This window comes from Microtus pennsylvanicus, chromosome 12 (assembly GCF_037038515.1).
Source record: "Microtus pennsylvanicus isolate mMicPen1 chromosome 12, mMicPen1.hap1, whole genome shotgun sequence".
Taxonomy (NCBI): Eukaryota; Metazoa; Chordata; class Mammalia; order Rodentia; family Cricetidae; genus Microtus; species Microtus pennsylvanicus.
The window spans coordinates 689,877-707,017 of record NC_134590.1 but is presented as its reverse complement, the minus strand read 5'-3'; positions in this window follow the sequence as shown (position 1 = coordinate 707,017).

Here is a 17,141-nt window from a genome sequence, read left to right as displayed (position 1 = left end):
GGAAACTAGGTGTACTAACTATTTGTAATAAGAGATAGTGGTGGCATGGGGGGATGCAGAATTAGACCCATTTGTCATGAAATTTGCTATAAAACTAGGCCTTTTTTAAATTCATGAATCCAAATAGATAAAATACAAAATACAAAATTTAGAGAGAATTCAGTATTTAACCTTTAAACTTTACTTTCATAATAAAGTTTGTTTTTAATTACTTTCTTAGCATAGAAGATAATGGTTTCCACTAGGACATTTCAATAGAGGGATAGCATTGTGCTCCCCTCATATCTGTCCCTTCCCCTCTCCTGATGGTTCATTTCCTTATCCCAAAATAATCATTCTCCTCTGATGAACTACAATAACTTAAAAGTACAGGCCTTAACAAATGGGGTCCCACAGACCTCTCCCAACGTAACAGGCTGTTGCCATTGCTCTTGGTCATCCCTTAGACTTGACGGTAAGATCCCAGAGTGGATGGCACCATACTTGCGTCGCAGGCACTGGCCTGCAGGCTTCATCTCTGCTGACTGGCGTTCAGCGTGCGTCTCCCCAGCTGTGACCCCTGAAAGCTACAATAATGACTACTGGGGCAGCACTGGCATGGGTACCACAGGAATAACCAGCCACTTTCTAAACAGATCTAAGGCGTGCTCCACAAGATGAAACCCGATACCATCAATGAGGCCAAGAACCTGAGGCTAGACCGGTCATGGTCCTTAAGGGAGAACTTACTATTATTCTGCTAAATAGACATAGTGTTAAAACAACTGGTGACACTGATAGACTCGTAGATGAGTGTGTCTCTTAGTAGTCCTCAGAGAAGCTGCTTGTGGTAGACGGCAATGAACACAAACCCACAGCTGGTCAGCAGCGGAGACTACGGCTGCAGGGTGCTCAGCCCTAGGTGGAACCTCTGGCTCACACCCCTCTCCCTGAAGGGCAGCAATCTTCATGACATAGGGGGTGGGAGACCTGTGTTTACTCAAGCCAGATGAAATCCAAACTTGGAGAAAGTGGGCCCCAAGTCCCACCAGGAGCTGAGAGTTGAGGGCCTCTTGGTATTTGATAACTGCTAAGAGGTGGAGAGTCAGCTTACTTTAATGCTGTCGCTCCTGGTAAGCCAACCACACTCTAGAGCAGGACCCACGCCCACACCCAAGAGTACTTGGGTGGCATAAACTCAACAGTTTTTAAAAGAACAGATCAGGGGGAGAGGATTGGTGGGAAGGGAGGTAAGTGTACATCTGGGAGGAGCTAGGGTGAATATAATCAAAGTACATTGATATTTTCAGGGCTGGAAAGATGGCTCAGTGGTTAAGAGCACTGACTGCTCTTCTAGAGGACCTGAGTTCAATACCCCTATGGAAGTTTATAACTCCAGTCCCAGAGGATCTGATGCTCTCTTCTGGCCTTTGTGGACACAGCATGCATGTGCACAGACATGCATGCAAGCAAAACACCCGTATACATAAGAAATAAAAGTAAATTTTCAAAGACTTAAAATATTATTAATTATTTTAGTCTTTTGAGAGAGGGTTTCTCTGTGTAGCCTTCTGGAACTCACTATGTAGACCAGGCTGACCTTGAACTCAAAGATCCACCTGCCTCTGCCTCCTGAGTGGTAAGACTCAAGGCATATGCTACCTCTGCCCAGCTTAAAATATATTTTTATATTTTGGGGGTTTTTTTTGTTTTTTAAATATATATTTTTAAAAAATAATCAGATCTTAGGCAATTTTCTCATGAATGCCATCACTAGAGAATAAATTTTGTCTTTTCATTATTCTGTTATTATAAATACAAAATAACACCCAAATAAAGGAATGGAGGAATGGCAAAGTCAGTAAAGCTCTTGCCCTGCAAATGTGAGGGCCTGAGTTTGATTCTTACAATCCAAGTAAAAACACGGCATAGTGGTGCACGTTTGTAATCCCACTAGGGAGGAGCAGATAGGATCTCTGGGGCTTCCTAGCAAGTCAGTGTAGCCTAACTGATGAGCTTCAGGCCAGTGTGAGACCCTGTCTCAAAGGAGGTAGACAGCCCGCTGCGGATGCCATCCAGGATTGATCTCTGACTTCTACTTCCTGAACACGTGTCTGTATGCACCTGGGCCACAGGAACACACGTACACACACAGGCGCACACGCGCACACACACACAGAAAAAAAACATTGATAGGATTCCCAGCTCTAGTGGAGCTCACTTTGTAGACCATGCCAGCCTCAGATTCAGGGATCGGCTTGCTCCTGTCTCCCCAGTGCTGGGATCAAAGGAATGTGCCACCATGCTCAGCTCAATAACAACATCATGTTCAATTAACAACAATCATCATAAAATTCAGCAAGCTAAAGGCAGAAGAAACTTAATTTGTTTTAAAGTGTCTACTGAGAATCCCAGAGAAACTATTGTGATCACTAACCTCAGAGGCCTTGGGCCTGTACCCCCTTACCTTCTCCGCTCCGGTGTGTGTGTAGATCCTAGCAATAGCAGTGAGATCAGAAACACACTGAGGGTTTGGAAGGCGTGAAACAACTGTCACTACTCATAACTGATAGGGAAATAGATTAGTAAAAGGAAATTTAAATAAGGCTGCTTACAAAATCAGCACATCAGGTCATCAAAATTCTTCAAACCAGCACTAAAGAAATATAAAATGTAAACAGTGACCTTAGTAACTGCAGATGGACCCATGGAGAGATGGGGAATTTGAATTGTTCAAAAGGCAGTCTACCCACAGTACTTAAAACTCTTTCAGTTCCAGGCTGTTCAGGCTCTCCAGGCAGAGCACCATGAAGTATAAGACAGTCTCATCTACGTAGAGATGTGCCAGGAGCAATAAGAACATTTGAAAGTAGAATAACATTGGATTCCATTAGCAGAAAGTATGACATGCACATGGAAAATGGTGCTATGAACAGCTTAGAAATCATATTTTGTAATAAAGGTAATAAGGTCACAAATGTCACAATTTTATCTATAGATGAAGATACATGTTGTGGGATATTTTAAGGTATGTTACATTTGTTTATGCTGTGAAACATTTGTTTTAATGATGCAAAGATTGTTACATTATTTTATGTTGCATTTGTTTAACTCTATGAAGCTCTGTTACTGTGCCTGTCTAAAACACCTGATTGGGCTAATAAAGAGCTGAACGGCCAATAGCAAGGCAGGAGAAAGGATAGGTGGGACTGGTAGGCAGAGACAATAAATAAAAGGAGAAAATTGGGGAGCAAGAGAGGTCAAGTAGCAAGAAAAGAAAGGGCCAGCCACCCAGCCAGTCATGAAGTAAGAGTGCAAGTAAGGGAAGTAAGAAAAAGGAAAAAGTCCAAAGGCAAAAGCTAAATGGGATAATTTATGTTAAGGAGAGGTGGCAAGAAACAAGCCGAGCTAAGGGTGGTCATTATAAATAATAACAAGCCTCCATGTATTTATTTGGGGGCTGGTTCGCAGGCTCGCACAAGAGTCAAAAGAATAAAAATAACCAACAACACATACATAGGTATATAATAGTGAAGGGTAAGATGAGAGGTGTGCTCACATTGTAAACAAAAATAAATTCCTAAGTGGATTAAAGCCCTAAAGACAAAAAAGAGAACAAAACAACAGCAAAAACTGAGTTTCACAAGAAAGGAAACTTCAAGATCAAGAGGATTTCTTAGGAACAAAACAGAAAGCAGTTTTTAAAGAAAAGATTAACAGTTGTGATTCGTTTTTTGCCAAATAAAGACAGCTGAAACTGAGACAAAATATCTGCAGACCCCAGGCTGATGCTGGGTGTCCCAGTGCAGACATGGAGGAGGAGTGGGTTGTTAAGAGGGGATGCAGTCATGAGACCTAATCCTATCCCTCAGCCTTCATTTCAGGAATGAGTTGTTGGGATCGATGGTCACAGCATGGATTAGTTCTTTCAGATGGGCTAGTTATTGCACGGGTGAGGTAATTGTAAGGTGTGGTTTTTACTTACTATAGAATGTGAGTTAATTACGACGGGGCATGGGATATTACAGAATTAGTTATGGGATAAGTGGTTGTTGTGGGGTAGGTTAGTTCTTGCAGGAATGAGTTTCTGATAGCAGCAAACTGGCCTCTTGTTGGATTCCCTCTCTTCCTTCTATCATGGAATGAAACAGCATGAAGGCCTCCCCAGTACCTTGATTTTCCAGGCTCAAGAAGCATGGATCAATTGATCTACAAAGTGCCCCACCCCAAGTATTCCGTTATAGTTACAGGAAATAGACTGACAAGTGGTATCCAGAATGTGCAGTGAACCTGTGGTGGTTTGGATGATAAATGCCCCATGGGCTCACATATTTAAATGCTTGGAAGAGTATGGAACCTTTAGAAGGCGGAGCCTTTCTGGAGGAAACATATCACTGAAGGCCGGTTTTGAGGGTCTCCCCCTTCCTCCCCGCCTTCCCATCCCCCTCCTCTTCTCCCTCTCTCCTTCCTGTGTTCATATCCTATGTGATCGGCTGTTTATCTCACCATCACACCATGCTTCTTTGCCAATATGGACTTTAGCCCCCTGGTACTGTAAGTCAAAAATAAACTCTTCCTTAAGCTGTTTTGGGTTGTGGGTTTTTTTTTTAGTTGCAGCAACAAAAAAGATGTAACTAATACAGCAAACCCTGTAACTAATACAGAAGTCTTATTGTCAAGTGGAAAGAAGCAATTTTTTGAAAGCTAGGAAAAGAGCATAAAATACACTGGATGCTTAGTAAAGACACTTCAACAATTATAGAATGAAAGTGAGGACAAAATACCACTTCACAGCATCCAAAAAATGACAAAATTGCTGAGACCAGGAACACCAGCTGCTGAGAGAAGTAGGAAAACCCTTCTCCATGTCTTTATGTAGAAGCATCACTGCGCACAGCAATTCTGCAGTGCCTGGTGGAGCCGAAACCTACACACCCTGACCCTCAACCCAGACATGACCCCAAAGAAAGCTTGATTGTAAGCAAGACCATGAACAGGTATCTTGGTGCTCCCTGTTGATATGGCAGAATACCAAAGACTGGCTATTTTATACAGGAAAATGGTTTATTTGCTCACAGGTTTGCAGACCCAAGAGCATGGTACTAACATCTTCTAACCTCTGGTAAGGACTTCATGACTGCATCATAACTTGTCAGATGTCATCACGGTGAGTGGACATGAGAAGAAGCGGTTCAATGGTAAAATAACAGCTCTCTGTGGCAGACCAACATCCCTTCCAAGGGTAGGACACCCCCTAATGATTGTGCACCAGCCTCCCTTCTTAAACATCATGCCTCCTCAGCCTCACCACATGAAGGACCAAGCTTCTAACACAGAAAAGCTCTGAAGGACACTCCAAACAATCCAAACCAGATTGATTATCTACAGCTCCACTTCATCTTCTGACTGAGTTCCTTACGGTTATTTTGAATGCCTTTTGAGCAATTTAATAAATTTCTATGTATTGGGAGTTAGTCACCCAAGAATTAATGCATTGCTTTCATATGTCAGCCAATATTTTATTAAGAATTTTTGCACTGGGGCTGGGAAGATGGCCCAGTGGCAAGAGCTCTTGCCAAAAGGCAAGAGGACCAGAGTTCAGTTTCCAGAACCCATGTAGATGCCAGGTGGGCATGGCAGTCTGCAGGCAATTCCATCCTTGTAAGGAGACAGGAACTCTCTGAAGCAAACTGTCCAGTAAGACCCTACCTCAAAGAACAGGGTAGAAGAGTGAGTGAAGAAAAGTCCCAACATCAGCTTCAGGTTTCCACATGTATGTGCAAACGTGTACCCACACAAGAAAACGTGCATGTATATGCACACATGTGACTCGCATACACATGTAAAAAGAGTTTTGTGTTCATGTTTATAACTTATACAGGTGTGCAATCTTTCTTTCTTGTGACGTCTTTATCATTCTCTGTTCTCCAGGTAGTACTAGCCTCAAAGAGCATGTTAGGTAGTGTTTCCCATTCTGGGATGCTGAAGAAAATCAAGCTTGGTTTCTCTCACAACACACAATGCTTCTGTGAACTCCAGATGTATGGAGAATTTTGCACACCCCAGAAAGCAATCACAGAGTGTGTAACCTCAGCAGAGTGTGCTCTGATTCAGCTCAACTCTGACACTGTCTACTTGGAGACCATCAGATCCCACAGGTCGAGGGCTCAGTCCCAAATATAATCCCACTTCCGGTACAAATGCCAAGCCCTAGACTATTTTACCAGGGTTTCCAACAGACCAGCTGTAGACCAGCTGTATTAGTCTTTTTTTTCCTGCTATAATCAAATACCAGGACTCAAGAGATGACTCAGTAATTAAGAGCACTTAACAGCCCTTGTAAAGAACTTAGGTTCAATTCTCAACATCCATACTAGTTGGCTCACAACAACTCTATTCCAGGAAATCTGACACTCTCTTCTGGGGGCATGCAAGTAGTATATGCAGGCACACACATATACACATACAATTTAAAAGACCTTTAAATTGTAGGCACTTTACAAAGAAAAATCATGGGAGTTCAAGGGCATGGTGCCAGCTTCTGCTCCTCTTTCATGAGGTCCTCCTAGCAGATGGCCTCACAATACAGGAGTGCAAGAATGACATAATGAGATAGGACGCAGCAGAGAGGAACCACGTTTGCTCTTTAACGATAGCTCACTCTGTGGGAACTAATTCACTCTGCAAGACCAGCATTAATCCTTTCAAAGGGCAACATCTCAATGGCCTCTTTATCCTGCAATAAACCTGCCTCTTAAAAGTTTCACCACCACTTAGTGCTGCTATTTTGGGGACAAGGCCTCTAACACATGAACCTTCAGAGGATGCACTCAAGCTCCACCCAAACCACAGCAGCAAGTAAATGAGCGTTTCCTACACCACTGACTATAATAGTAAAGGAGAAATATGAACACTTCAGTAGAGGAACAGTAAATGGACTGTTGCTTACCTATACAATGAAATAAAATGTCAGGAAAAGTGAGCCAGATTTAATGTATCATCACAAAGTAATGTGTTGCACACAAACATGTACACACACACAAAAAAACATATTCACAAACACTTCAAGAAGATGATGGGCGTTGAAGAGGCTCCTCATGGAGTTTGTAGCCATTTGGGCAAGAAACTGCTCTTGCCTGAACTGCTTGACTGGACTTGGAGGACCCACAGAAAAATGACTGCTGAACTTGCCTAACGGTGAGACCATCCTTCAGGGTTCCTGCTTCATGAAAGAGTCTGCCAGACATTCTGCAGGACACAGAAAAAGCAACTGATGAACTTTGCCAATACAATGCATAAGAGATCTTCAAATTTCCTGCCGGATACTATGGACCCATAGGCTGAAGATTACAGCCCCAATGCTACAAAAGAAATATGAGTGACTGTCCAGGCAGTAAGATGTCTCTGTCATTTCTAGAGTTTTGAAAGTGGCTTACAATGCACTTCCTGTTTATTTAGGTAATACTATACCCCTCTGGAGTCTTTTATGGAGTTGAAGAATGGATAGTTTTAGTTTTCCTTAGTTATGATAAAAGATAAAGTAGATATAAATTGATTCTTACTTGATACCTGTTTTGTTATTTGTAATTTTACTATGTTAAAGTTAAAACCTTCCTTTTTATTTAAACAGAGAAGGGAAAATTGTGTGGAAAGTACTTCTGTATATGTGTTGCTTTTATTGGTTAATAAAGAAGCTGCTTTTGGCCAATGGCTTAACAGAATATAGCCAGTCTGGAAGATATATATATATAGAGAGTTGTTGTAATGGAGCAGCAGGGCTGGGCTGCGTCCCGCCACCTGGCTAGCTTTATCCGAAATAATTACACGGAAACTTTATTCTTTTAAACACTGCCTGGCCCATTAGTTCCAGCCTCTTATTGGCTAGCTCTTACATATTGACCTAACCCATTTCTAATAATCTATGTAGCCCACGAGGTGGTTTACCAGGGAAGATCTTAACCTGCGGCTGTGTCGGGAGTGAGAATCATGGCGACTGCCTGATTCAGCTTCTTTCTCCCAGCATTCTGTTCTGTTTACTCCGCCTACTAATTTTATGCCCTATTAAAGGGCCAAGGCAGTTTCTTTATTTAACCAATAAAACAACAGATAGAAAGATGACCCTCCTCCATCAGAGAGTAGGCGGAGTTAGTGAGAAGCCATGTAGCCACCTGCAGGACACAGATGCACTGGAACCTTGCTGGTAAACCACAGCCATGTGGTGATACACAGATTAATAGAAATGGGTTAATTTAAGATATAAGAGCTTGCTAGAAATACACTTAAGCTATTGACCAAACAGTATTGCAATTAATACAGATTTCTGTGTAATTATTTCGGGAGTCTGGGCAGCTGGGAAACAAAATGACACCATCAGGGACAACTACATCCACATAAAACCTGAGTGAGCTTGGGAAGTAATTATGGAAACAAAAGAACCGCTTATTGGTAGCAGCATTTTCTCAGGTGGGCTCTGTTTGCTAGAGGCAAGCATGGCTCATTTAAGAGAGGCTTCCTGACTCAACTTCAGCTGTAAAAACCTTGCAGCTCTTTTAAGAGGCCCCTCCACCAAACACTTAAATGCTGTTTATGAATAGCAGACATCATGCTTCCTGGTGGTGGCAGGGAACTTGAAACTCCATAGAGTTGGGCTCCCACCAGTACCTCTGCATTGAGGCTAGACTCTCAGAAAGCTAAGGAACAGGGTGGATCCAGCTGTCAAAGCCATGGCTTTAATCCTAGCCATATTGTTTATCTTTATTTAGAGTGCTGGTTACAAATTGTTATGGATAATGGTCTGGAGAAAAACTAAACAAAGGAGATTAAATTCAGAGTTCTTGTTTTGGAAAAAAAAAGGGAGGGAAGTGCTGTGGGACAATGGTCTTTTACCCTGTAAGATTTGTCACTTGTATTGGTTTAATAAAATGCTGATTGGACAGTAGCCAGGCAGGAAGTAGAGGCAGGGCAACCAGAATAGGAGAATTCTGGGAAGAGGAAAGGCTCAGTCTGCAATAGTCACCCAGACACAGAGGAAGCAAGATGAGAATGCCTCACTGATAAAAGGTATCCAAGGCATGTGGCTAACACAGACAAAAATTAAGGGTTAATTTAAGATGTTAGTTAATAAGAAAGCCTGATCTCATAGGCCAACCAGTAAATAATTAATGTAGACCTCTGTGTGTTTCTTTGGGACTGAACAGCTGTGGGACCGGGTGGGAGAGAAAACTCTGTCAATAAAATGTAGTATGCTTATGTAAAAATTTTAAGTGTACAAAAGACGACAATATATTGTGTAAGGCGACACATACATATGCACTACCAAAAAACATGCTTAGGGGTTGTTTCAGTCACTGTTCTATTGCTGTGAAGCAACACTATGACCAAGGCAACCCTTATGAATGAAGTATTTAATTGGGGGCTTACTTACAGTTTTAGAGGCTTAGTCCATTATTATTACAGCAGAAAGCATGGCAGCAGGCATGGTGGGCATGGTGCTGGAGTGTAGCTAAGAGTTGCATCCTGATCTGCAGGCAAAGCAAGAACCTGGACGTGGCATAGGCTTTTGTAACCTCAAAGCCCACTCCTAGTGATACACTTCCTCCTGCAAGGCCACACCTCTTATTCCTATCAAAGAGTTCCGCTCCCTGGTAACTAATCGTTTAAATATATGAGCCTATAGGAGCCATTCTCATTCAAACCACCACAATGGTAGATTTACATGTTTGAATACTTGGTCACCAGTTGATGGAACTGTTTGGGAAGGATTAAGAGGTGTGGCCTTGTTGGAGGAGGTGTGTCACTGGAGGTCTGCTTTGAAGTTTCAAAAGCCTTCACCATTCCCTGCTAGCCCTCTCTGCTTCCTTCTTGTAGATGAGATGTGAGCTCTCAGCTACTGCTCCCGTGCCATGCATGCCTGCTCCCATGATGGTTATGGGCTTACACTCTGAAGCTGTAAGCCCCCAGGAACATTCTTCTATAAGTTGCCTTAGTGTTGTTGTATCTTCACAGCAATAGAAAGGTAACTAAGACAGAGATGACCCACCAGCTTCAGATAATTGACATCGTGGAGGATCAGAGGGAAAAATTAGGGGAAAGCTCTGGATATTCCTGTAATTTTATATAAGAATAAAATTAACAAATAATAACCAATAGAATAAAGAAAAGTGGACTGATTGGGGGAAGAAATTTAAAACTAAATTTAATTTTTCTTCTCCATTTTTTTAGTTTAAAAATCTCATGCCATAATTTTTATGACAATGTAAATAGGTCTCAAACTGTAGATACATATGGGGTATTATATGCTCTAGTTCATCCTAATTCTCAATATAAGAAGCATGTAGAAAGAGATTGTTCTAAGCTAAGAGGCTGAATAGCTGACACTGCTATACAGGCCCTGAGAGGTTGAAATGTGGTTTGTCTAGGCTGAGGTGTGTTTAAGATGCAGAACACAGCCAGGTTCTTTGAAATCTCTATCCTACATTTCTCCCAAAGAGTGGAACACAGACTTGGATTAGGGAACGGCAATTGCAGAGATAGATAGTATCCAGCAGGCACCCAAGACACACAGACTTGGATTGGGGTGTGGCAATTGCAGAGATAGATAGTATCCAGCAGGCACCCAAGACACACAGACTTGGATTAGGGTGTGGCAATTGCAGGGATAGAAGGTATCCAGCAGGCACATAAGACACACAGACTTGGATTAAGGTGCGGCAATTGCAGAGATAGCAACCAACAGGCACCCAAGACACCTAGCAGTGCTAGAGCTGGCTGACAATTGCTAGTGAAGAGAGAATGAGCTCAATCAGAAGTGTACTACAGGGGTGGCAGGCTCCCTGGAAGGGGTTTGAGGGCTAGGTGAGCTCCTCATTGAAAGAGAGGAGGTATGTAATTTGAGAGAAGGGCAAATTTAGAACCTCGCGAGATCTTGAACAAGCGATGAGCAGACAACTGAGCATCTGTATTCAAGAACAGTCAAGGCTACCCCACTGCTGACCGGCAATCTGGGCCGCGAAACGGAGACAAGCTTGAGTTCTACCTTGTCCCAAGCCCCAGGAAGACCACTGGCTCCCCACGCCTTCTGAAAGGAGCAAGCAGCTCCGATCTGAATTTAGAAGTCTTCTAAGGCTCCTCTTCCCACCTCAAAGTGACTGTGTTCGAGATAAAGAGCTGTTCACACGCCCCCATGTATGCACTCACGATCAATTAGCCTTGATTACCTGTTGCAAGGCATCAGTTAGATCCTCAGCTTGATCTGAGAGTAACAAAGGCCCTGACCATTTGGGCCTAGACATGCTTTGGCCTCCAGAGAACCCTGAGGTGGTTCCAGGAGGGAACACTGAGTTTGCGACATCCTGCAGCAGTGTGAGTAGGAGGCTGCACAGTAGCAGCTGAGCTTCAGTGTGGGAGAGGCAAAGTCACGCATTTAAGGAAAAAATAACCTGAATTACACTTTAAAAAGCAGGAGGGGCTGTCATGGGTGGGCCCCCGCAGACCCTCCTCCAGGGCAGTTCCTGTTCCTTTGGAGGGGCGGGGTGGAGTGCAGTAGGGGAAATTGAGGATGTGGGAATTCAGAGACCTCTGTTGGGAAGGGACGTTGAGTAAGCAGGAGAGATAACCTCCCAAGGTCCTAAATGGAACAGTCTGGGAGGTGAGGTTCTGAAGGTCCTGGCAGAGCAAGTAGAGAGACATAAGAAATGTATATGTCACCTCTTCCATAGATTCTCTAGGGCCCCAGGCCACTGAGAACAAGTCTCTCATCCAGACTGGGAGCCCTTTGAAGGTCATGTAGGACAGTCCTTCTAGAAAGAGGGGTGATACACGCCAGCCTGAGCTGTAAAAGTACTCGGATATTTGTGGCTGTCTTAAAAAAAAAAACACTTGCAAATAAGACAAATGTAAGAGATTTTCAGAAATCCTTTTCCCCTTCTGCAGTTACTTTCACTGTTTTCTGTTTTTCTTCATCTGACATGTCTTCTCAGATATGTGAACACACATGGCCTACTGTGGGTGTGCTTGGCCTCACTGCCCAAGGCTGGGACTCTTCCTGTCTATGCCTGACTGAGATGGCAGAAACTGGCTGGTTCTCCTATTGGAGGGAAAGAATTTTTCCATGGAGACCCTTGGCCCAGAGCCACAGGGATGAAAGCAGACATCTATTTCCTGTGCTGACTTTGGTCATCTCTGCATTCCCATGCCAACACTGAATCTGCACACAGTAAGTACCCCCATGGGTGCCCTCCACTAACGAATACAAGTGGATGCTGCCAGCAACAAAAGTCCCCAAGTCCACTAAACACTTGAGAGTATCACAAAATCCATTCCTTCTCAGTGTTTGTCCACTGGCCCCACCCATTCCTCCCGCCAACACCCACGTCCTACTGTTCATCCTACTGTTGAGGAATATTTGTCTAACTATGCAAAGATGCATTGTATCTGTTTAACTATGTAAAGATGCATTGTATTTGTTTAACTATGTAAAGATTTGTTGCTGTTTTACCTTGCCTGCTTAAGACACCTGACTGGTCTAATAAAAAGCTGAATGGCCAATAGCAAGGGATACAATAAAGGTTTTACTTCTGGGCAGGGAGAGTAAGTAGAAGGAGCAGTTTAGGCTTGGAGGAGAAGGAAAAGACACACCAGGGAGACACCAAGGGCCCAGCCAGCCAGACACAGAGTAAATAGGAAAGTGAGGCATACAGAATGAAAGAAAGGTTAAAAAAAAGCCCTGAGGCAAAATGTAGATGAATAGAAACAGGTTAAATTAAGTTAACAGAGCTAGCAAGACAAACATAAGCTAAGGTTAAACATTCATAATTAATAGTAAATCTCAGTGTCCTTATTTGGGATCCTGGGGACGGGGAAGAGCTGATGAGGTTTTCAATGGGGAATTCAGTGACTTAATTCATGTGAGGATCTACAATGAGGTTCCAGGCAAACGAAAGACCTGTAGCGTGTTTGTGGGAAGCCCATGTGGAAGACAGACCTGTTTTCAGATATGGCTGAGCCCTGATGACATTTCATGAGGGCCATTTTTATCTTTCTCTAAGAGGGGCCTATGTTAGGGAGGAGAGGAGACTACCTAGGTGAGCGTAAGGATGTAGAGAGGAGGAAGGAAGGGCCTTGAGAATGACGCTGTAATAATAGCGGGAAGGATAAACAGCAGAGGAAGACTCCATTGCTCCGGGTGTTTCATGGCATTTGTATCACTTGCTCTCTTAAGACCCTGATACTGTTAACATCTGCTTTATAGACAGGAAGACAGAGGAACCTAAGGACCCCAGCACACGTGCCTCTCAGGAAGCAGAGATGAGGTCCCTATCAACTGTCTGCTTGTTACAACAGGATCACCGTGATCCGGCTTGCTTGGCTTCCTTTCCTAAGTCCAGTTCCTTGATGGGGAAGCTCAGCCAATCACATCTGGCTAGGGTGCGGCCACCTGGAGCCCAGGTAGATAAACTGGGGGGTAGATAGGTGGTGGGCTCTGCACGGTACTTGCCTGACCCGTTTTGACTTCGGACCTTCTACTCCAGTAGCATGAGTTTCCCCGTTTTTTTAATTATTAAATTATATCTGTTGTTTTGAGCTGGTCTGGTTATTTAACGTACTGATCGAATACGCCGGCACCTACAGTTCCTTCGTCAAGCCATCTATGTCCAGCCTCTTCTCTCCTGACTTCCTCAACTCGGAGTAGCTTTTCATGTTCTACGTCTGGGAAATCTGAACATTTTGCTCAAATTCAGTCTGCATGCCTCTGGAGGAGCTAAGTACCCCAGCCTATAGTCATCACAGTAATCACTCCCTCCTATGTAGAAAAGACTGAGCCTCTTACCTGCTGTTTGACTGGCCCTGAACTTGTGGGGTAGGCCTAGCCTCCTCTGCTCTGTATGGGCAGAACTGGCAATGAAACTTGGATGACAGGAAGAGAAGCAAAGGCCTAAAAAGCAGGAGGCCTGTCTGCCCTGCTCATTTCTGTGAGAGGGACCAGTGGAGGGCTAGAAGCCCCTGTGCCTCTGCCTCCCTGTCTGCTGCTTCCCTCACCATAGTCGGTCATGAACAGAAAAGTGGCCCAAAAAAGCATGGATTTTGTGGAATATCCTGCATTTTAAAGGAGATTTTATTAATCTGACAGGACAGTCCATTGAAGATCAATGGTTGATAAAGTGAAATATCACAAGATCAGGGACTCTCTGAGAGAAACCCACAAGTATAAGACTAAGAATGCGGGGTTGAACATATCCGCAACATATCAAAACTGTCCATGACTATCCTCCTAGCCAAACAACTTCCATCTTTGGAAGCTTGGCTGCTTGCAAAAGATCACTCCAGCTGGGTTTGTTGACTCTAGCCGCCCCATTCTATCTGCCATATGCAATTCTGTCTTAATTGCACAGGGCCTCAGAGAGGGGATTGAGTCTATAGACCGGGGAAGATCGGCAGGGAGGAGCTCCATCTATGACTGTGGGAAAACCATCATCCCTCCTGAGTGAAGACTTTTGGTAGGGAGCACCCACACCCCTCACCTGTGCTTCATAAGTAAATCCAACAGACTCATTGGTTCCCCCAGTGTGAATGCTGGTGGAATCATGCCTCAGTTTATGTTTGAAACCTCAGGAGGAGGAGGCATTGGTTTACATATCCGCCTAGGAAGGAAGTTTAGCAGCAGAATCACCAGGCTTCTCCTCTTATTCCAGGAGCTGCTGAGATTTCAATTTTGAGAACATAAGGATAACTGCTTGCTATTGCCCTAAATTAATTTCTTTCTCCCTTTTGGGATTTTTTTTCCTGTTGATTAAGCCGTAAACTAAGCTGGGGCACTGGGCACTGGAAATTACACCTGTTGGCATGAGGTCACAGCAGTGCTCAGAGCAGGTAAAACAGGCGTATAAGCTACTGGTGCTTAGTTGTACACCCGCTCATTTTTCTTAAGGTCTCTGTCATGTACTACTTCTCTCTGAGATCTTAATGAGAAGAAGTATTTTGGGGGTGATGATGACTTTGGGGGACAATGTAGGATCTTCACAAGGATGTGCCAAGTGGTTAACACTAGAGTTGCATGTAGCAGGCTCTGAGTAACGAGCATGGAGCCTGGGGATTTAGCCTGACAGCCTAGCCTTTGCCCAGATCCCAGAACATCTCACCACGCACCCACTGGAATGCCTTGACATGGGATCTCATCTTCTCTGTCTGCCTGTTAGATATTTGATATGGCCTCGGGGGCTCCTGTATATTCATCCTGACATATCACTGCAGCAGGAGGACGGCAGTGTACGTCAGGGCCCACGGCTAGACGACAAAGCTAAGAGTGGGTTCCACTTGTGTCTCATGTGCCCAGACTTCATTATCTGGCCTGGCCCTCAAACATCACAAGAGACCGTGTGTTGTGTTATTTCACATCACCCTGAACAGAGCATCCTTCTAAGGCAATGCACGAAAACACAGCTGTTAGTGTCCATTGATTCTATAATAAAACATGCCTTGCTTGGCAGTTTCTCTGCCTAAATCTATGCCATGTCCTAGCCCCTTAAAATTAAGTTCCCAGGCCTAAGGGCGGTGAGCCCCTTCTGCTGAACAAATAATGCCTTACAAATAGTATTTAGCATTTAGAACACTAAGATGTGCTTGTGCCTAATTTTGGAAAAAAGGCCAAGAAGTGACTTACTTTCCAGGTAAACACAAAGAATCGGCTTGAACAACTGCTTAAAGCTTCGGGAAGGAAGAGTGGACAAATGAAAGTTGCTGTGAGTTGGAGGGCACAGTGGGGCGTTGACAGCCTCAGTCCTGTCTCTATGCCAGGTCCCCTGAGCAGGGATCTTTATGGGAAACTAACAATAGTGGGATTCTTTTTCTCCAGTAAGCTTTAAAAGTGAAACTTTGTTTCCCCACATCTCATACTCACCTCTGTAAGAGCCGAACTAACAATATTTGTGGACTTGGGAGTTAGGAACACCAACTTGAAGCATTTGTCTGACTCACTGGTCTCGTGGAAGAGGCTAATTTGTCCAGGTCTAGGAAAAGTCCCCATCTTCCAGGTCCCGCTTTTGCTCTGCTGCCCTGGCCAGGCAAATGCACAAATGTCATAATTCTCTGCCTTCCCTGGCCTCTGGTCTTGCCCAGCCCATTCCTCCCTGAGAAACTTCCATTCCAAGAAAATCTGAAATAAAAAGAGGCCATTGACCTTGCTAGACAATCTGAAAGACTCATGGGGCGTCTAACGGTTTGAGCTATATGAAGTGTGCAAGGCTAAAACTGCAGGGAAAGCAACAAAGGTCCAGTGAGGACTGACAGGCCTGGGGCATCTGGGCAGCTGCTTGGGCTCATCCACAAGGCTGCCGAGTGGACCCAGGACAGTGGCCTATACCCACCTGTGAGATCTCTGCTCTCAGTCGGAAATACCTGGCAATATCACATGGTTGGATTTGAATAGATAGAAGAAAGCATATTAAATCAGTTTATGCTGCCAATTGTAACATTTCTGCTTAAGCTGATATCCAGTTGGCTACTAATGTGGTACAGAACGGCTAGAGACCAACGGCAGGACCAGTGAATTGGGCTTAGACTTTTTTTTTCACTTTTGATATAGGTAAGAACTAAGAAAGCTAGCCATGAGTGCTTGCTTTTCCTTGGGTGGCTTCCATCAGGACTGATTCTTTGACCAGAGCCTCAAGTTTTAAAGGAGATGGGTAAGCACAGGGAAGACCAGTTCTCATCACATAGATTGGTCCATCGCTGGTGATGGACCTCGCTGTTCTTCATGGAAATGGGATCGGGTACCTTCCTCCTCTAGTCCCCTTGTTTTTGAGGGCAGATAACTAGGTTTCAACTGGGGTAGGATGCCTACAGTCATCAAAGATACAGGGGAGCTCTGGGCAGGGCATTTGGGAGTTGAGGAAAGGTGCCATTACATAGCCTGCACCTGGAGACCATGTCTCCTTCTTAAACAGGAGGTTTCTTCACAGTTAGAAGTAGCCATTTTCACCCTGAAGACATACCCAGGATTCCACAACTCTCCTGGCCTCTGGTGATTGGTATGGGTATTTGCACATGCGTAGGGGCTGCTCCCCCCCTCCACATGAAGGAGGCACACCTTTCGGGCCAGGGCTCTGCTCCCAGCTGGCCTGTGAGTCACTACCTGCCTGGTCGCACTAGTCTAGGCACACAAAGGT